This window comes from Symphalangus syndactylus, chromosome 15 (assembly GCF_028878055.3).
Source record: "Symphalangus syndactylus isolate Jambi chromosome 15, NHGRI_mSymSyn1-v2.1_pri, whole genome shotgun sequence".
NCBI classification, from domain to species: Eukaryota; Metazoa; Chordata; class Mammalia; order Primates; family Hylobatidae; genus Symphalangus; species Symphalangus syndactylus.
The window spans coordinates 78,008,247-78,030,595 of record NC_072437.2 but is presented as its reverse complement, the minus strand read 5'-3'; the positions used below and the strand labels follow the sequence as shown (position 1 = coordinate 78,030,595).

Sequence of the window (22,349 nt, the reverse complement as noted above, 5' to 3'; positions counted from 1 at the left end):
TTGTTTATCTCCAGAGATTAGGAGTCTTTTATTTATTATTTTTATTCATTGAGACAATCTCACGCTGAGGCTGAAGAACAGTGGTTTGATCACAGCTCATTACAGCTCAAACTCCTGGGCTGAAGCCATCCTCCCACCTCAGCTTCCCAGGTAGCTGGGACTACAGGCGTGCGCCACTGTGCCTGGCTAATTAAAAAAAAAAAAAAAAAAAAAAAAAAAAAATTTTTTTTTTCTTTTTTTAAGAGATGGTGTCTCACTTTGTTGCCCAGGCTGGTCTCAAACTCCTCCTGCCTCAGCTTCTCAAAGTGTTGGGATTACAGGTGTGAGCCACCATGCCTGGCCTGGGGAACTTCTTGACCATGGTCCCCAGAACTGGACCCCTTTCTCATTATGGGATGCGCTCTGATTTATCAATGTCCTTCTTAAAGTGTGTTAATAAAGAACTCATCTAGTTCTCTAGATATAGTGTGGCCAGTTTTGAGTGTAGTGAGACTTTAATTTCCTGTGATCTGGAAATTGTACATTTGTTAATGCAGCCTAAGACTACCACACCTTTTTGTCACTTACAGTGGTTCATATGACACAGTCAGCAAACATTTCTGTGCCTGCCTCCAAACACATTTCCCCATTAAAAAGAAAAAAAACTGTTGAACTTCCAATTTTATGTTGATTTTTAAACCCAGCATTCTAACTTGTCAGTGTAATTTAATTCTGTTGTTGATTTTATTGCTTATTTTATTTCTTGTTGTTGGCAAGTTTACCGATCTGTCTTCTGGGTTGTCATGTGATACACACAGACGTAAATGCAGAGGAAAAAAGTTGATTTTCATAATAGTCAGCAACAGTAATAACTAATGCCCCACGTGGTCCCCCGTGTCACTTTTGAAAAAAAAAGCCTTTGTTCATAGAGCAGCCTTACCAAGGGATAAATGTTTTATGTCCTGGAGAGAAATGCATCTCAATATAATGGCTGTGTTATTTTTTAGAAGCCAATTTTGTTTTTCTTTCCCCTTCAACTGTATTCTATTTTTTTTTTAAACATTCCCATTGGATAACTTAGAGAAAGGTGAATAAATGCAAATCAGGTGGTTTTGTTTTGATTTAGTAGTACCTTTGATAAAAGGAATTGATTCTGCTGAGAATTTGGCTGTACAAGTGTGTTGCCATAGCAGACTTGCAGTCATAAAATGATTGGCATGGGCTTAAACCTTTGAATCACACCCTGGAAGCAGATAATACCTTAAGGAATCTCTTGTCTGGAGTTGTTTCTTACTTACAGAGCAGGACACTCTTCTTCTTCCATGCTTACTTATAGTGATCCTTAGGGAATGGGCAAAATAGGAGTAAACTTGGAAAATAATTTTTAGGGGATTGGAGTCTGAGAAATAATGATAAAAAATAGTTTAACTTTGAAAAACCATCTTATGCCAGGCATAGAGCTGTGTGCTTTCTGTGTACTATCTCATCATGACAAGCCTGAAGCAAGTCATTTTTAGCCCCATTTTACACAGGCTCAGGCAATGGTGGAATTATGTCGAGCAGGCAGGAGGCTTGGTGATTTTTGTTTGGATTTTCTTTGGCTTGAGAAAGACAGATTTGCCTTTTGCCAGAAAAGAAACTCCCTCAGTGAGCTAGCACTTCAAAGTTGATGTCTCAGAATGTCATGGAGATGCAGCCAGTTCACCTGAAGGTAGTGGTGGTGGTTAAATAAACATCTCCTCTGTAAGTCTAGCTCGTCCTACAGTTGGGAAATCTGAGATTTTTTTCTTTGTTTGTTTTAATGTTTATTGGTAGAAATAGATCATCAATGCATACTTTGTGTTTATATAAACTGCATTCTGTTAAAGGTTTTTGTTTTCATTGGAGATTTTTGGCCTCCAAGTGAACTTAACATATTATCTATGTAATCGATTCTTTATAGACTTTTTTTTTTTAGATTTTAAAACTAAATTTGAGAAACCATGCATATTGTATACCTTATTTAATAATCCAAATAATTGTTTGCACTTTCAAAAAAGTTACAAAAAGGCTGAACACAAGTTAAATAACCTGTATGTCCTAAATTTTCCATTACTGAATAAATACTTGTTCAGTATTATATATTGCTTGCTTTCTAATAAGTCAGATTGTCAGAGATGTTTCAGTAAATTATCTCTATATTAAAATTATATCTGAATCCCCTTTCTCTCTGAGATGATCTTGCCAGTATTAAACATTGTGCCATATGCAATATTAGCCCAAAAGCTTAAATAAGAACCAAACTTGTAAACTGAATATTTTAACCTTAAAATTATATACCTATATATGCATATATGGTATGCTGTATATTAAATTTAACATTTCAAATAACATGTATAGCAAACATTCAGCCAAATACTCTTTCATGAAAAGGTATTATTCTTAAAAAGTTAATGAAAAGCTTATTTAGATAGAAATGTCTAGACATAAATACTAAGCCTATGAAACTTGAAAGTCTGCTGTGCTATTAAGAAAAAGAAGATTAGTTTTTAACCTATTGAATTGTGCAGATACAAAAGTGCTTTTAGCATGACAAAATTACCAAAATAAAAACATTTTAGAGGTTATTTGGTTCTAGCAATGTTAATTATTTTGTGTTTCTGGATAATTTAACATTTGTATTTTAAATTTTATATAAATTTCCTCTTTATAACAAGTTTTAAAAAGTTCAAACTATATATAATCTGTTGTTTTTCATCCCAGTTAGCTCATCACAAGTAACTCAGCAAAACAATGCTTGAACATTCAGTTCTACTAAAATACATTATTTGAGTAGATCCCATCACTTTACCCATAGTTTGCTATGTTGGACCCTAAAACAGGCTGCTGACAGATCGGACAAGTGAAATTCTCTGAGAGCCATCGGTCAGTACAATGAATATGAAATTCATGCCTGCAAGGTAATTGCCTGAGCTTGTTTCCAGTTATGTAGTCACTGATACAAACACTACAGATTTTACCTAGTTCACTATCAATACTGTTATGCTCTAGCGCCGGGTGGAAAGATTGTCAGTCTGCTCTTTGGTTAAATCATGTATTCAGGTGGGCATGGTGGCTCTAGCCTGTAATCCTAGCACTTTGGGAGGCCGAAGCAGGTGGATCGCCTGAGGTCAGGAGTTCAAGACCAGCCTGGCCAATGTGGTAAAACCCCATGTCTACTAAAATACAAAAATCAGCCAGGCATGATGGCGGGTTTCTGTAATCCCAGCTACTCGGGAGGCTGAGATGGGAGAATAGCTTGAACCTGGGAGAGGGTGACTGCAGTGAGCCAAGATCGCACCACTGCACTCCAGCCTGGGTGGCTGAGTGAGACTCCATCTCAAAAAAAAAAAAAAAAAAAAGAGCAAGGGGAAGAATAGGTAGTGTTCCAGTTTGACTAAATCATTTGAATTTTGCAACTACATGCTTACCCCTATTGTCACTGTTTCAGGTATGAGGCTGGGTGGTCTAATTTACACCATGCATTTCAGTGCTGTCTCCTTGGGCCTGCCTGTCTTGAGAGGAACCTTCCCTGTGCTGGCTCCTGTCAGTAACTGTACCTAAGTTACTCAGTTCTGAGTGCATCTCTGGTAAATGCTGACCATTTCTCTGAAGCTCTGACTTGGAGAACCAGAGCTTCTCTCTAATGGTTGAACCCTCCATTAGAGTACTAGGTTCTCCAGACCCGGTCATAATCTGCCTTAAGATTGACCGAAGAGCCACTGATGATGGCTCAACAAGCTCATTCTCAGAAATCCTAGGAAGAATTATGGTACTAACATAGGTTTGAATACGTGACCGCTCTAAACGAGAAATGATTCGGCAGAAGCCCCCACTATTGCTTTGAATAGTGACTGTATTTTCTGTTAGCCCTATTCTGGATGAGTTCTCTTTGCAATACTGTCCTGATCTCTATTTTCTCCGGGATCCTTCTCACTTGAAGGTCCAGTGTGATTGTTGGATGTCGTCGTACAGCAGTTGAGGATCTGCTGGATTCTTCTTCTTCTTCTGTTATTCTTGACATAAGTCTTGAATTAGAGAATGGGGTATATGCAGTACCTCTGTGTTCTCTATCTTGCTCTAAAAAGACTTGAGTTATACCTCTCCTCCTAACAGATCTAGTGGTTTGCTGTATTGGTCTACTTTCCCTTTTTGAATTATGATAAACAGTGCCACTTTTTCTCTGAATTGGTGAACGGCATCGGCTACTGAAAGTAGATCTTATTGGCCCTAACCTTTGGTTTGTATTTCTCACCGTAACATTACATCTAGCCCCATTTTCCCAAACATGTGCTGCTTTAAACCGTTGTGCCTCCCTTTGCCTGAGTTCGCTGCCACCCGACTGGTTTGTGTGACTACTGAAATTAATGCGTGAAGCACTAGCTCTGGGAATGCCAGCTGATCCCCTAGTTCCATTTCTTAATCTTCCCAATGTTGAGAAAGATCCTTCAGCTGAATTTTTCCCCCTTGAAGCAAGCCTAGTCCTTAGAACGTTGGAACTATCACCATTGAAATTCACTGAGGTTTGGCTTCTTGTGCGCTTAGCCACAGGACTAGTTGACCTTTGTTGCCTATTTGTGGTATGATCTCTGTTACTATCTGAAAGTGGAATGTTTGTATAATCTCCATGAATTTCAGATCCTCTATTTTCATGATTTATGTGGATTTCCAAACTAAACCGAAACTCTCCACTGTTCGAGTTTGTTCGACTCACAGCTCTCCAGTTTTGATTCCCATTTTGTCCACTTTGAGTTGCATTTCCTGTGCCCCGAAAGGTGTTCAACTATGCTAGAAGAGAATATTCATTTGAACTTTCTCTGGGGACTTCTGAGTCTCTGTAATTTGTTCCATTTGTTTATTTTATTTTATTTTTTTGAGATGGAGTTTCACTCTTGTTGCCTAGGCTGGAGTGCAATGGCATGATCTCAGCTCACTGCAAACTCCGCCTCCCAGATTCAAGCAATTCTCCTGCCTCAGCCTCCGGAGTAGCTGGGATTACAGGCATGCGCCACCACGTCCGGCTAATTTTTTATATCTATTTAGTAGAGATGGGGTTTCACCATGTTGGCCAGGTTGGTCTTGAACTCCTGACCTCGTGATCCACCCACTCAGCCTCCCAAAGTGCTGGGATTACAGGCATGAGCCACCGCGCCCGGCCAATTTGTTCCATTTCTCAAGTCAGGCTGAGATGCTAGTTGTTTGTTGACCCCATCTAACCACTGTTGCAGTTCTTCTGATGTTATTTCTCTAGGGGAGCCTAAAAGATTATGGTCTCTCATAAGCCGATAATCTTCATCATTGAGTTCATTAATAAACAGCTAATAGGCCTCTTCTCTGTGGAGATGCTCTTGCTGCCATCTTCTCCCATTTTCACAATGATTATGGTCTTGAGATAAGGTTTCTTCACCACCACCATCTGATCTAGATCTAGACTGATTCATCCTGAGATTGCTGGCTTTCTTATTTTCCTTTCAACATGCTTTTAATATATGCCATGGTATCCATCCTTCAATTGTTTGTGCCTTTTTGGAGAGCTGTCCATCTCATCCCAACTCAAATCCAGGCCTGTTGGTCTTCAGGGTTGTTAGTTTTAACTACTGTACTGTTCTTGGTTTCATAACTCTGCTGTTCAGTAAAATAACAATTATTGTCCTCTCTGCCCTCATCACCCGGCTTAGCCAAATCATCCACCAGAATACAATCCCGTTCTGTGGAACAGCTCTTGGGAGCTTGGAAGAAGAAAGATGAGTGGTTATTTTAGTATGAATTGGTGGTATTCTACATGTACATTTAAAGTTTTCGGGGCTGGGTGTCATGGCTCATGCCTGTAATCCCAGCTCTTGGAGGGGAGTGTAGGGTGAGATGGGTGGATCTCTTGAGTCCAGGAGTTTGAAACCAGCCTGGGCAACATGGTGAAACCCCTTCTCTACAAAAATTAGCAGGGTGTGTGGCGTATGCCTGTTGTCCCAGCTACTCTGGGTGCTGAGGTGGGAGGATCACTTGAGCCTGGGAGGCAGGGTTGCAGTGAGCCGAGATTGCGCCACTGCACTCCAGCCTGGGTGACAGAGCTGGGACCATGTCTCAAAAAAAAAAAAAGTTTTCAGGTCTTACACTAGTCTAGCAGAAATATCTAGAATGGCAGATGATGTGATTTTGGCAAGCGTGTCACATGTTGATTTCTGTTTTGCCAGTGAATGCATCAGGCCTGAGGTATGTGTGGGATCTGGACTTCTCCATTTCTTGTTTCTAATCACCTGAGGCTTGCACTCTGGAGCTTTTCCTTGTCTTCAGAGAATTTCCAGTGTGATACATCTCATTTGTTGTATTACAAACAATGTACAGAACACTTAATGCTTTCATTGGTTTGGAATCTCTGAAATTAAAAAGGAAATACCATGTTAGTTTTTGCCTTCTTATTTATTGTTCAACATTGTTACTTAAATCTTTTTTCCTATTTTCAGGTCATTTTATTCCCCCCACCATGTTTGGTATTCTTTCTATCCACCTGTTCCTTCACCCAAATATAGTTAGGAGAGGAGTGCTGACCTATTAAGGCTTGTATACTGTGGCTCTTGTTCTATTAGATGAGACTGAGTTCCTTTTCTGGCTCCTAGATGCTGGGGACATATTACCTGGTCACAAGAATGTGAGTTCTGATATGATTTCCCACCCTTCTCTCTTTTAGTAGTAAACATTCTTAGTAACCTTTCACCTTTCTTTTTTTTTTTTTTTTTGAGACAGAGTTTTGCTCTCGTTGCCCAGGCTGGAGTGCAGTGGCGCGACCGCAACCTCCGCCTCCCAGGTTCAAGCGATTCTCCTGCCTCAGCCTCCCAAGTAGCTGGTATTACAGGCGTATTACAGGCATGCGCCACCACGTCCGGCTAATTTTGTATTTTTAGTAGAGACGGGGCTTCTCCATGTTGGTCAGGCTGGTCTCGAACTCCTGACCTCAGGTGATCTGTCCGCCTTGGCCTCCCAAAGTGCTAGGATTGCAGGTGTGAGCCACCGTGCCTGGCCTTTCACCTTTGTTATTGGTCAAGGATAGATTGTTCCCTAAACTGTAATTTCTCTTCTGTTATCCCATTAGAAATTCATGCAGAAATTAATACTTTGGTATCGTATTTAAACATATCTGTTCAGTTATTTCTATTTGGAGTGACTGGGATCCAGTAGGGCGGGTGTGGGCAGGTTTTGTATGTATTCACATGTTAGCATAAAGATTCTAAAGCATGAGGGCTTTCCATTGAAAAAGGAGCCCCGGGAAGCTCACTGGAAGTGAGTTGCAGTACAGTGTTGTTTCCTGGTTCCTTGCTCCTTTCTCCATCTGTCCCTTTTGCTCTGGCTCCGGATCTAGACTGCCATGTAGTGCCAGTTTTTGTTTTCATTCCTTGGTCTGCTTCAGGTCTTAATTTTATTCTGCCTTCTTCCCTCCACACCCCTTGCATGCAGCCTCACAAATCAACTCTGTCCTAAGCAGAGAAACACAACTTCGTCTCCCTCTTGTATTTCAGTCTTGCTCTGCCCTATAGTAGCTTCTGATACCTCCAGCAATAAATAAAATTGCTCATAATGGCCTTTTCAGGCCACTCCCGCTGCTGCTACCTGTGAGTTTACCGACGGGCTTCTCATTCTTCTCCACATGCGTTTGGCCCTCCACGCATCCTCTTCTTCTGAAATCCTTTTTCCTGTCTTGTTCATTAGATGAGCATCGTCTCATCCTTCAGACTCATTTCCTTTACAGAACTTTTCAGAGTACCTGTTTTAGTTCTTGTCTTTTAAATTTTTCTCTGTCTTTCATACATCTTTAAACATTAATCCCTTTGCAGCACTCTCTGACTTAATTTTTTGTTGTGTGCCAGGGTATGCAATGTTCTTTTTTTGCGTTTTAATTTTTTGCATTTAAAAAAAAAAACCCTCCTTACTATCATTCCCAGATATTCTTGTCTCAGCTAAAGATACTTGTTTTTCATTTTGAATAAATATTCCAAGTAACTAAAGCTCTTTCAAATTTAGGAAGAAGGCGTTTTTCCTTTCCCTTCCTATCCCACATCCGGTTTATCAGCAGTGCTGTCATCTTGATCTTCAAAATATATCAAGGTTCCTTTACTTCTTATCCCTTCCACTTCTGTGTCTGGTTCAAGCCCCTGTAGTTTCTCTGCAGGTTGGTTGCTCTGTCTCCTAACTGCTTTTCTTGCTTCTGTCCTTTCTTCTGTTGCAGCCTGTACTCAGCAAGGCCAGATGGATCCTCTGCTCCAGACTTCCCCTGGCTGCCTACCTCCCTCAGCATGAAAGCTGAGGTTCCCGCAGCAGCCTGCAAGGCCCTTTATTACAGCCCAGCCCTCCTGACCTCATTTTCCTCTCTTTCATGTCTCTCTGGTCACTTGGCCTCCTTTCACGCCATGCATCCTTCTGCCTCGGGGCTTTGGCACCATCCCTTGCCTCTCTTTGGAACACTCTTCCCCAGCTGTCTGCCTGGCTGCTTCCTTCACCTCACCTCGCTCACTCAGATGTCACCTTTTCAAAGCAATCTTCTTGACCTCATTGTTGATAATCACAGCCTCCCCGCATGCCCGGTATATGCCATGCACCATCCCCTCTGCTGTATGTATGTATGTATGTATGTATGTATGTATGTATGTATGTATGTATTTGAGATGGAGTCTCACTCTTTCGCCCAGGCTAAAGTGCAGTGGTGCGATCTTGGCTCACCGCAACCTCCCCCTCCTGGGTTCAAGCGGTTCTCCTGCCTCAGCTTCCCGAGTAGCTGGGATTACAGGTGTGCACCACCATGCCCGGCTAAATTGTATTTTTAGTAGAGATGGGGGTTCACCATGTTGGCCAGTCTGGTCTCCCAACTCCTGACCTCAGGTGATCCGCCTGCCTTGGCCTCCCAAAGTGCTAGGATTACAGGCGTGAGCCACTGTGTCTGGCCCCCTCTGCTTTATTTGTCGTAGCACTTGTTGCCACCTAATCCCAGTGTGTATTCTTGTCCATCTCCCCCACCATAGAGCACAGGCTCCATAAGGACATGCATCCTCTGTTTTGTTCATTCTTTTGAACCCACATGGTGGTAGGTGCTCAGCGGTTGTTTGCTACATGAATGTGCATTTTATCTACCTCTGCATTCACTGTGTGCTTTTCTGCCTTACTGGAGTGATGGGAGTGATCATTGGGAACTTCTGTTTTTTTGCTTACCACCTATGCCATGTCTTCTGGAGCTTGGCAAAGACCTCCTCTTACTGTGTACATTGATTTGCCTCCTAGCTACTTCAGCATGGTTTTCAAGCTAGGAAGGGATGAGCCTTTCAGGAGAAGCTTTATAACAAAGTGTGTTAAATAACTGGCCTTATTTTATACACAGTTTAAATCCAGCAGGCCCTGGATGAGGATTTGAGAGTTGTTTAAATAGTCTGAGTGTTTCAGAGGCTGAGGGGTTGGAAGGCTGGCCACCAGATAAGGGGAGCATCACTATCCTTGTGCTTTCTTCTCTGCAGGGCCAAGAGATCTTCCACTGTGCAGTGTGAGAAAGTTGCTGGCATTGTTCTCAGTAACAAAATCTTCTACGTGAAGATTTCCTGTCCCCTCAGTTCCTTAGTTTTCCTCTTTACAAAATGAAATGTCATTGACCATGTTTTCAGGCCGCTTACAACTCCAGTGACCTTGAGTCCTGTAGGTCCCTCTTGCTAAGTAGAATGTTCAGATGGATTAAATACGGTGCTGTTGTGTTGCAGAATCACACTTTGAAAAGAGGTCCTATTCCCTGCAGTGTTCTTGACTTTCTGAAGAGGACTGAGCTCATAGTCAGCATGTTTCCTGGTGGTTAAACATATCTAGCTTTAAAATTTCCAGCTGCTAGAGGAGACGAAGACGATGAGAAGCAAGCACACAGCAAACTGTTTGGCTTTTGGATGCATCCTGGCCTGGCTGGGTGGACTTGCACAGAACTGCTGGTGCCAGGTTAGTTCCCTGGGACTTTTCCAACATTTGTCTCTGTATTGAGTTTTGTCCTTATTCCTGAAATAGGGTAGCCACTGAAATCAGGAACCAGAACTGCTGGAAAATACCTTTGGAAACCACTGTGTTGCATGGTAGAGGAAAGGCAACTGCCAGTAGTTAAAATACTGGGTTGGGTGATAGTTTTTCACCCTTTATTTTTTCTCTTTAAAGAGAGGTCTGATTTACTTTCTTCTGTCTGTTAAAGCTCTTCACAGGCTCTTAGAAGAACAAGCCATTTAATGGTACTAGCCATGAGGACCCAACCTCAGTTCCATGAAAGCTGCCTGGTAGTTCTGGTCATAGGGTCCTGATAGGAGACCGTGTAACTGCTGCTAGGCAGTCAGCTGGAGGGCTCTGGTGTGGCTCATGCTCATGTTTGTTCAAGTGACCTGAATGTGCTTCCTCTTTGGGGACCTGTTTCAAATGCACATGCTGACACCGTAATCATCCACTAAACCAAGTGAGAGTCAGGAAATTCAAATTCGTAGTGCCTGTGACTTGGCCACACTCCCTGTACACATAAAACAAGGTCTTAAATCAGAGAGACTACCATCTAAATTAACACTCAAACTGCAGGTGGGGGCCGGAGCTGCTCTTGGTGTGGGAACTGCAGCTTTGAAGTTCCAGACTTTGATGTGATTAACATTTCAGACTTAAAGTCCTTTCTGTGTGGTAACTTTTTTTTTTTTTTTTAACACCAAACTGAAAATAAAAATTGATTTAGATTAGGGGTGTTGGAGAAGCAGATTGTAAAGGGAGCAGCCCTCTTGCAAACCACATGTAACTATGTCACGTCCTTATGTACCTCAGGAAGAGAGAGATGACAGACTATTGACCTTTCACCATATCTCTTTTACTTCTAGCCGTTCTCACAGAGACCCTGCCCTCCAACACACACAGCACCGCCAAAAAGAGGACACTTTTGACTTTGCTATCTCTTATTGACCAAGTGATAATCCTATGGAGAAATAGGGTTTACAGGCATGAGGTGTTCTTTTTTACCCAGATTTCAAGGTTCAAATACTGGAGATCATCTTACAGCCTTCTTCAAATTGTGGCTGATTAAAGCTTAATTGTTCACCTCTGTCTTGCTGGTGAAAGGAATACAAGGGCAGGGAAAGTACAGTTTGTGGGTCATTCCTCTTTTAAAATGTTGCCAGTAGTCCTCCTTTACAGGAGGGAGATAGTTCCAGGACCCACAGTGAGTGCGTGAAACTGGATAGTATCAGACCCTGTGTATACTACGTTTTTCCTTATACCTACATACCTATGATAGTTATACATGAGGCAGAGTAAGAGATTAACAACAACAACTAATAATGAAACAGACCAATAATAACAGTATACTGTAATAAAAGGTAGATGAATGCGGTTTCTCTCTCTCTGAAAATATCTTACTGTATTGTACTGCAGGTAACTCAAAAAGGCGGAAAGCGAAAACTCAGGGAAGGACTACTGTACATGGAATTGACATCAAGCAAACAAGAAATGTTGTGCCTGGGATGGTAAAATTTCTTGGCCACTGAAATTGTTGGGCCAGCCTTCTTTTTGAAAGAAATCTCCTTAGGCATGCTTGCACGCGTGCGTGTGTGTGTACATACATATGTGTAACACACAAGTCTCTTCTGTTTTCTTAGGTTAAAAACCTGAGGTGTCATCCTGATAATTTCACGGAGACCCTGTAACATTTTTTCCGTCATACATGGCACTTTATCTTCATAGCTGTGTCTATGATATACTGTCTGTCTGCTGTGCTCTGTCCATTTGAGCTTTCCAGAACCCTGTAGGAGAGGTGGGGAAGCCTGGATTTTGTTGGGGAGATCCAAGGTCTCTATGGCATGACAGCTGATAAATGGAAGATGGATAACTGTAACCCTTGAGTCAGTGCGTTTTCTGCTGGCCCCTTCAGTCTACTGACCTTGTTTTCAGTAGGCCTGTAAAACGGCAGGGCAAAACCTAGCCCTCTAGTAGAGTTCTTATTTTTATTTTTATTTTTATTTGTTTGTTTATTTATTTATTGAGACAGGGTCTCACTGTGTCTCCCACGCTGGAGTGCAGTGGCGTGATCTTGGCTCAACCCCTGCCTCCTGGGCTCAAACAATCCTCCCACCTCAGCCTCCTCAGTAGCTGAGACTAAAGGCATGCACCACCACACATGGCTCATTTTTTGTATTTTCAGTAGAGACAGGGTTTTGCCATGTTGCCCAGGGTAGTTTTGAACTCCTGGGCTCAAGTTATCCACTCAACTTGGCCTCCCACCGTGCTGGGATTTACAGGCGTGAGCCACTGTGCCCAGCCTAGGTCTTAGGGTTTTTACAGTTTACTGTTGACAATGCTGTAGCTGTGATGGGAGGAGGGAAATAACAGGGCTCGTGAAAGAGTGCTGAGCACCGTCCTCTCTCCCAAACACAGCTTCCGTGTGTTTTAGATGTGTTCTTTCTCTATCATGCCATCCATGTTTAGGGGCACAAGAAGAGTCAGGTGAGGAGGGAATGGGCATTTAAGTCCATGTGAACCCCTCTAGCAGGGTACCCCCCTGCATCACTGTTTCAAGGAGATGGGATAGAATTATGGCTTAACTGTTTTAATGCACGAAATCAGCAGAAGCGATGAATATTTTTATCTTCAAATTTGTATTACGCACTGAGAACCTTATATATGATTCTAAATTTATTGGTCATATCCTGAAATATACACTGTGTGTACCTAGTAACCTTGTATTGGTTACAGTGATGCTGTCTTAAGTTTATTTGTTTGTTTTAAATAATGTCTGAACCCACCATAGGGGTAGCACTCTGGCACAGTTTTGGGTAACAAATAAGATTGCATTCTGACATGGTGTCATAAATCATATCTAAAAGCCGTGAGGTCACATAGAACTTGTTTATGTAACAGGATAGAACAAAACTCATTGTTCTGAGAATATATTGCTCACTCATTTTATCCTCAGTCACGATGAGTTTTACAGCCTGTGTGCAGTATTGATGCCACTGAATAAGCATTTATTTTTGATGAAGATATAACTTTTCTCCTCACATTCAGTTGAGAGGTTGCAACAACTAAGACTTTGCATTCTGGAATTTATGTATATGTATGTGTATAGATACATGTGGTTTTTAAGGCCTGGCAACCTTAATGAATACTGGTAGAAGATTTTGGCTGTCTTTTAACAGCATTACCACATGGTTGACCATTTAAATAAGCAGCACTTTATCTTGATGTAGTGAATGCATTTAATTGGTTATCTTGGCAAAGCAGGGTATTTGTTGGTTACAAGCATAATTTTCTGAGTTTATATTATTTTTCCTTCTAGATGTTTGTGAGCTATTGTTTTTATAGCCTATATTGAAAACATGCTTTTTCTTTTTAAAATGAATTGTAGTATAGAGCTTTGTTAATAAAAAAATTTAAAATAAAAATGGTAAGGCGGAATGACTTAGTTATTTTTATATTTTCCTGTAAAAACAGCCTCAGTTAAGTGAGCCACAATGAGCCATGATGTATTTCCTCCATCAGGATGGAAAATAAGCCATTTATTATTTCAGGTCTGACTCACAGTGAACCTGCTGACACTGGGATGTTTTAAAATCATAATCATAAGGAACAGGTTAGGGCAGAAACTTGGACGCTGGGCCTAGGATTACCTGCTTATTACAATGTTTTACAACTTGGATGCTTTAGGTTTTCTGGCACAATGTCCTAAACCTCACACACTAAACACCCCCTTGTTGTACAATTATTGCTTGCTGGTTTTAGATGGTGCCAAATAGACAGATGCCTCATCATAATTACCATTTTTTAAAATTTCACTGTTATAGACATATATAAATAGGTTGTTATCTCCTCTCCCTTCCCTCAGTACAGTATGCTCATGCTTCCACAAAAAGCACCCCGAATGTCCTTAGTTAATAAAGATGGGCAGCTGAGGAGTGAGGGTATGGCAGGTGGATGCAGCGTGTCCTCAGTGTCGCAGGGTACATAATATTAAATTACGTGTGATTGCAAAGGAAAGCAGTTACATCGAATACAGTTGTCAAAATTGTCATAGGGTAATAGATGTGCTTCTTTATCAATACATTAAATAATATTTAGTGGCAGGTCACCATAATTTTGAGGTGGAGATGAATAAACAATATTTTGAGTTTTTGACAGCAACTGTAATGTGAAGGCATCCGATTTCTATTGGTGTCAAAGTCACAGGTACTGCCAATACTGTGATGTTTTGCCTACATTCGTAATTGGAAGAAATGCTAAATTTTAATGAGCAGCTCATAAAAATGTGTTTTTTCCTATCCGAGGTCATGAATCCCTTGAGTTCTGTCCATGGGCTCCAGGTTAAAAACCCTGGGCCTTGAGGAATTTTTTTTTTCCCACCCTGAAGAATTTCTTTAGGCATGAGTTTGAATATATGCAAATGAAGTTTTCCTTGAAGACAATGCTATTCTACTGGCCTTGGTTCAAAAATAGGAAGACATGTTTAACTCCTGTATTTATAGTCAATTCTAATTATCTATAGTCCAGAATTGAAGAAATTAGCCTTCATTTTCCTGAGAAAATCACATATTCCTTTGACATCAAAAGAAGGATGCACTGAAACCTGTATTTTCTATGGTTTTGAGTGAACAGACTTACATTTACAAATACTCATGCATAATTCTATATACATTCTAGGCATATTAATACAGTGTAAACTTATATATAAATTACATCCTTTCCAAAGTAAGTGTATGCATCTCCTTTGTAAAACAGAAGGAAGAATAAAGAAAGCAAACAAATTAACCTTGTCATGGCAAGCAGAAGAAAAAAGAAGCAGTAGGCTCCCAGTTTGGTATTCTACCCTCCAGATGACTTTATTGCATAATGTGTTGTCATCCAAACGTAATTTTATTTCAGGTCTACTGAGCTTCAAAAATTACAAATGATAATGATAATTAATTAAATTTGAGTAGTTTTAATGACATTGAGCTGTGTGCTGGAATGGGAAAATGGCACAATTGAAGGACATTTACATCGAATGTCATTGTTTAAAGTTACCCTGATTTGGAGGCCCATTAAAAATACCAAAAGTCATTGTATTTTAACATGTATTTCAGCTGAAGGTTTTAAAACAGCTTTTAAAAATCTTTAGTACCTGCAGTGAAGATACACGTACCCCCTTCCCACCCATCTCTAGGATCCATCATATGAGCTGAAAATTATCTTTGATAAATTAACCATGATCATGACAAATCTTACTTTACTGCTTTGAAGGAAAAAGGAGGCATTTTGTGACGTGACACTGAAAGGATAACATTTTCTGCCACCCTCTTATATAATACCTACCTTAAGAATCAGGAAAAGCCTTGGAGATGACACTTCAATTTGTAGACAGTGTTCTTTTCTGAAGAGAATCTGAAAAAAAGATAGCCTAGAGAAATCAACAAAATGTAAAATAGAAAAAGAATAAGGTGATTGCTACTTTAACAACAAGCTAATACTCTGAGGGGGTTACGTTAGTGACAGACAAGGAGAAATATGCATTTTTGACTAGAAGGATAACACATTGTATCAGTCAGCTTTTGCTCCATAACAAATAACCCCAAAAGTCTCAGTGGCATGCAACTGTATGTATTTATTTTTTGCTCACATGTATGAAATTCCCTGCAGCAGCCTACTCCATGTGTCTCACTTTGAGGCCTCAGCTGGAAGGTGAGTGACTAGGGTAAGTTCTTCTCATGGTAGTGTCATGTGCAAGAGGACAAGCCTGACTGTATGAGTATGTTTCAAGTCTCTGCCAGCATCGATTCCCTAGCATCCCATTAGCCATAGCATCTCTTGAATCAAGAAGGAGGAAAGTGTACTTTACCCACAAGAGGCCATAGAAATACAATTACCAGGGAGTGAAGAATTGGGACCAATAATTCTGTCCTACCACAAATGCTAAAAATGTTAGCAGCTGAGGGGAGCTTTTGGTTATGAGATTATATGGTACTGTCTTACTGCCTTTGGCTTTTGTCATTTCCTCTGCCCCAAGAAACACTAGTTCAGTTTTTCATATGGACGTGGACTGAATGTAACACACCATGAGAGACATGTTACTAACAGCTAGGTAAGGGACAAGAAAGAGGGTACGTGAATTGAGCCAAGACTTAAGAGATCTGGATTCAAAATCTGGTTCAGCAGTGTATCCATTGGGGGAACCCCAGGCAATTCATGTAACCTGTTTCTGTCGTGGGCCTCTTGTTCTGTAAAATGAAGATAATGGGCTAGCCTGTCTCCTTAGTTCTTTCTACCACTAGAATTGAGATTTGATTTCTTATCTGTAGATACAGGTTTCATTTATTGGCACTTCCATTCCCACCTTTATGTTGGTGTAGGCTCAAGGCAACAAAATGACTTTAGTAGACAAATGGGGTTAAGTAAAAATATTGAGTGTATAGAGATGTAACCTATGTGTACAATACTAAACAGTGTGGAGTAATGACTGTCGAATGCTGTGTTTGGGGTTATAGAATCTCCCCTATAGGCTTTAAGCTCCCTGATAACTTTATTTCCCTCCCTCCGTCCCTCCCTCCCACCCACCCACCTAGTACAGTGCCTGACTTGTAGTAAAGCACTCTAGGAACAAATGGTTGAAGGAAGAAACCCCAAGTGGGAAATTAGTAGGGGAACAATTCCCTAGCCTGAAAGTGTATCCAAGAAGAATGATGGTTTTCTGGTGCTTATATTTATTGCCTAGGATGGACAGCTTTCTGCTTCAGAGGATTGGGAGTGTTCATCCAAGCAAGATTGACATAGACATTTGACCCCTTGTTGTGTCCCCAGCATTTTGCTAGGCGCTCTGGGTGTAGCACAAGGAAGCATGGTTGCAACGCCCTCCGGTTTTTGTCCGGAAGACAGATGTGTAAACAGAGTTGCACTGTGCCTTCTGTACCAGAGGCCCAACCAAGGCATAGAAGAGCCACGTGGGAGACATAGGGAGATCTCACTTGGAAGAAACCTGGGTCTGGTCTTGATTGAGGAGTGGGGAGTTGTTGGGCAGATGTGTGGGTTTATAGAGAGCTTTCTGGGAAGGGTGAAGTGGCACAATATTTTTTGGGGGCCTAAATACAAAGTCTGAAGGGAAAGGCAGGGTGAGACAAAGCTTCAGAGGCAGACAGGGTTAGATCTGAGAGCCTTGCATGACATGACTTTGGTGTTTACCTGATGGAAAAGGAAGTTACTGAGGAATTTAAAGCAGGGTCAGGGATGGGATGAGATAGGAATGGCAGTGAGGAAGTTGGATGTGGGAGTTGCAGGGACCTGCAGGCTGCAGTATGACTTGGGGAGGATGGAGGGACAGCGGAGGGGCATGAGATGGGCTGACATCTGGCAAGTAGTGTCTAGTATGGACAATCTTACAGCCCTCCTCAGTCCCTTTTGGCACCGTGCCTCTCCCCCAGCCCCACCATAGAAAATAACATGCTGTGCTGTCACTTAAAACCCCCTTTTCATGGCTGGGCACGGTGGCTTACACCTGTAATCCTGGCATTTTGGGAGGCCGAGGCGGGCAGATCACTTGAGGTCAGGAGTTTGAGGCCAGCCTGGCCAACATGGTGAAACCCCATCTCTACTAAAAATACAAAAATTAGCCAGGTGTGGTGGTGGCACGTGCCTGTAATCCCAGCTACTCAGGAGGCTGAGACAGGAGAATCACTTGAATCCAGGAGGCAGAGGTTGCAGTGAGCTAAGATTGCGCCACTGCACTCCAGTCTGGGTGACAGAGTGAGACTCCATCTCTAAATAAATAAAGAAACAAGGAAAGAAACCAACCAACCATGTTGCTGGTCCCTGAAATAGTCCGTTTTAGGCTATATAGCTCTGGGTGATGAGAGAGATATGGTGTAGTCTGTGTTGAAGAGTGATAGAAACTCAGTTTGGAAAACTGTCAACTTGATAGGTTTAAAACCACCTTGGTCACTAAAGTGATGGAGGTTATTTTGATCTTCAATTTTTACATTTGCTTTATCTTGCTAGATAACATTTGGAAAAATTGTTATTCTACAGTATTTTGGTTAAGTAGAACAAGTCTTTCAGTAAATTCCACTACATTATTGTTAGAATTTTTTTTGTTGTCCCAGATTTGTTGATATTTGTATTATTGCTTGGTCGATGTACGTTTTCTAGATTATTAGGCTCATACCTACTACTTTTCAATACTTGTCAGCTGATAATCAAGAGGTATCTCTTAGTGGTTAGTGTCAGCAGCATTACTGGTATAATTTGTGGCCTTCTTTCACACCCTAGTTTTCCACACCTCCAAGCAGGCTCAGGGCTTACGTAGCTACCGATTCATACATACTGCTGTCAGCTGACTAGAGAGGTGGAAAAGGGAGTACCTTGGGGGTTTAGGGGCTAGACAAGGTCACCATTGGGTTGGAACCAGGAAAAAATAGAGCGCACACCTATGATGAGCTGTAGTATAGGTAGAATTTTAACAGGCTGAGGCTGTATTTTTGGGCCAGATTGAGAGGAGATTCAGGGGGAGGAGCAGCCTGGACAAAGGGGAGCAATTGAGAAGTACAGTGTGGTTGGATTTGTGTGATTGGAGTTAAGGCTGGGGAAGTGGGAGCCATGTCCCCATCATTTCTTTTTGACAGTAGGGAGCTATCGAGTAGGAAATGTGCGTGTGTAATGCTGACAGTAATACTGTTAGGTTAAAGTTTTAAGCACCAACTGTGAGCACTGGAGTGCTTAGTATTGTAACAGAGCATCTCCAGGTACTCTGGAATTCTCTGAAAATATCCTGGAATTTTCCTTGATCAGGAAAAGAAATGATATGGTCGAGCAGTGAATTTTAAGAATTTTATTTTTCTATTTATTTACTCCTATAAACATTTGTTAGTAACTGTTTTATTATAGAGTTGCCCACACAGTGTGTGGTTTTGGTGACTAAAAATGAGGACTGGATGACCATTGACTACAAATAGATACTTATATGCATTTTATATATATCAACATATACATATATATGATATATATCAGGTTTTTAAAAATAAATGAAGAACATCACTAAGTTTATTTTATTTTTAGTAAATCAGTAAATCAAATATGTACCAGTTTTTAAATTCTGGAAACGAAGATTCCAGGTTTCTATAGCGTTTAACAAATTATTATTCATAGCAAAATCTGCATTCCTGAGTCTGGGAACTAGAGGAAAGGGTTTGTGTCAAATAGGAACCAATTGAATTTTAGAAAGGATGTTAACATATAGCTGTTTTACTGTCTATAATGTTAAATGAATACACTTTTGGCTTCTGTCTGGAAAAAATAACATCTTAATCTAGTGTGTGATTCTTATACATAAGACTTTTTAGGGATGACAGTAATATTTACAAATAGGTAAAAAAATATAGAGTTGTCTGGTTTAGACTCCTGTTGCCATGGCATGTTTAAAGAAGAAAGCTTCCAGCAGAGAAAGGCTTGTGATGAAGTAACATCACTTTTCAGTTAGTTCTCTGTAGTATAGATTATGTGTATGTGTCTGCCTGGTCATAGAGGCTGGTAGCTAGGTGTCCTTGCCTGATGCCAATATGATTCTGGGCTGAATGCACATGAATCAATTCTAATATAAGTGTAAATAGCACACGGGAAGATAAACCTACCGAGAGAACCACATACAGATCATATGGTTTATTCCAGAGGCAAGAATAATAATAAAAAAAATCTGACATCAGACTAATTATGAGATAGTTGAGTCCACTCAGTCGTATGTACGCTTTAAATAACATGTAGGTACATGCACATACATATACAGTATCACTATCTAGATTTTTCAAAAGATTCACTTGTAAGAACAAGTGACACTCACACATTTAAAGTGTTAATAGTGCCGGGCGCGGTGGCTCATGCTTGTAATCCCAGCACTTTGGGAGGCCGAGGTGGGCGGATCACGAGGTCAGGAGATCGAGACCACGGTGAAACCCCGTCTCCACTAAAAACACAAAAAATTAGCCGGGCGTGGTGGCGGGCGCCTGTAGTCCCAGCTACTCGGAGAGGTTGAGGCAGGAGAATGGCGTGAACCTGGGAGGCGGAGCTTGCAGTGAGCCGAGATTGCGCCACTGCACTCCAGCCTGGGCAACAGAGCGAGACTCTGTCTCAAAAAAAAAAAAAAAAAAGTGTTAATAGTGCTTCTAGGTGACATGTCTTGTCTTTTTTTTTTTTTAGTGGAAGTTGCAAAATTTAGGCTAATTATGTCACATGCAATATAAATCACACAGTTAAAAAGCCACTCTGTAGTTTTCCCAGTCTTTGCCCCATTTTGGCACATAAGTGTTTGGGGTAAATTTCTGTGGTGACACCATCATCTGCTGTAGCTTTCTCACCTGATCTTTGCTTCCCCAGCACACCACATCAACCCCAGCTCTTAATTCCCTTGACAAAACACACTTCATGATTGTATATGGCATTCTGACTGCTAAAGCTAAGCTCTAGTACAGTAGTTGAGTTATAGTTTTCTTGAAACTCAGTTGTGCTTTTTCAGATGTGTTTGTGCAGTAGTACTTGTTTTCCTAATAAAAAGTTAGTTATTAAATATGAATGTGAAAATAATTATCTTTAGGAAAAACTAAGTTGAACCCCTTGAAAGACTTAAGCTACTGATAAATTAGTTGCAGTCAGACCCTGTAAGATTAGGGGAAGCCATGAAGAACTCTGTAGTTGGATTGATATGAAAGGGGTTCAGTTGGATTCCTCTTACACTTGAAAAAAACCCAAATGGTAAATCTGTAGTGAAAATATACTGTGGGTTTAGGGTTTATAAGAAAGAATGGAATCCTAGCCAGAGTATCTTCGTTCAAAGGTTTGCTGTACCTCAAGCACAGTTACCTGTATATTTTTAAGGCAAATGTTTAAGGAATACATATGTATACACACACACACACACACACGTACAGACACATACTCATGTATAAGGTATACATACTTTTAATTTATAATATATGTATATATTTAAAATCCTGTGCTTTAACTCAGCCTTTTTGTTTTTGGATTCATCTGCCAACTAGGGTCTCCATCTGGTTTGGCTTGGATTGAGATTGGATGACACCTTTCCACCTAATAGCAGCATTAAGAGCATTGACTGCAAAAGCCATAGCTAACCTACTTTCTTTAGGATACGTATTGTTTCTCCTCATTACCCTGTAATAAAATAAGATTTATCTTAAGCACGTGCTGAGAGAAGCCTGAAATGGAAATACACGGTACGGGCATAGTAAGCTGGGAGAGACCTTGAGGACCATTGCCAGCTCCCTAAATTGTAACTGAGGAAATGGCTCTGTCAGATTGAGATCTGCATTAGTGGCCTAGCTGTGGAGTGACGTAGGCAGTGAGTGTATGAGCAGAGCATGTGTGGTGTTCATTCCCATCTATCCATCACTCATCCCACATGAAGTTGCCTCTGGATTGGGACCTTGAACTCTACTAATTTTATGGTAGTGTAACTTGTAGAAGACTTACCAGGTAGGTGAGCTTGGTAGTATGTTTTGTTTTGTTTTGCATTTAGGACCATCTTCACATGTGTCAACTAAGAAGGATTTGCTGCTAACCTATACCGAAATCTCTGACACAAATCTTGGAAAAGCCTTAAATGATTGGCAGGTAGTGTTGAAAGGTGCTGTATCAGGGCTTTGTAAATCATGCCATCTAGATAGAATGCATTGTGTTGGAATGAAATTAAAACAACCATTTTAATAAATGTAAATGACCTTGGGTAGAAAAACACGAGCATTAAGAAAGCTGTATTAGCAGGTGAAGATAAATCTCTCCCCCTTCACGTTTGAAATAATCACATTGCTTATGTGAATTTCTTTCTTTTTTTCAGGTACATTGATTGTGCATCTCCCCCCACCCTCCACATTTAATCCCCTGAGGGATCGGTATTAATGACTGTTATGCTTTGAATTTTGGAATTTTCTTGTCCTCAAAAGTGAGACTGGGGAGAAAGAGAAAAGACTGTACAATTTTTCTTTGAAAGCTTTTAGTTATGTCATATACCTATTCCTTTTGAAAATTTCTCTGTGGATAGCAGGCTTAGTTTCTTGCAAATGACTAATTTAAATACCATAGAATATGTTTAGATTCACTGTCCCATGGTTGTTCCCACCACATTTCTTTTGCTCAGATTCACCTTCAGAAATTGAGGGAGGGGGAAAGCATATTAAGCATATTATTCCTGCAATTAAGGCATAGATTGGCTAATTTGTAGTTAGTAAAAAACTACTGTGATAGAACTTAAAATATTAATAAATTAAGAAAACCAGAATGCTTGTCTTTTGCTTTAGTGATGGGACTAAGGTTTACATGAATCTTGCTGTGTTGTGTGGTTTCAGCTAGTGCCT

The 22,349-nt window shown here is 40.8% G+C and overlaps 1 protein-coding gene and 1 pseudogene across 1 annotated transcript in view; one reads left to right on the top strand and one right to left on the bottom strand.

Moving 5' to 3' along the window:
• Positions 1 to 22,349, top strand: part of FOXO1 (forkhead box O1) — a 113,236-nt gene that overhangs the window by 43,669 nt on the left and 47,218 nt on the right. The gene's annotated exons all lie outside the window — the stretch shown is intronic.
• LOC129463495 (E3 ubiquitin-protein ligase RNF6-like) lies at positions 2,761 to 5,551 on the bottom strand (annotated as a pseudogene).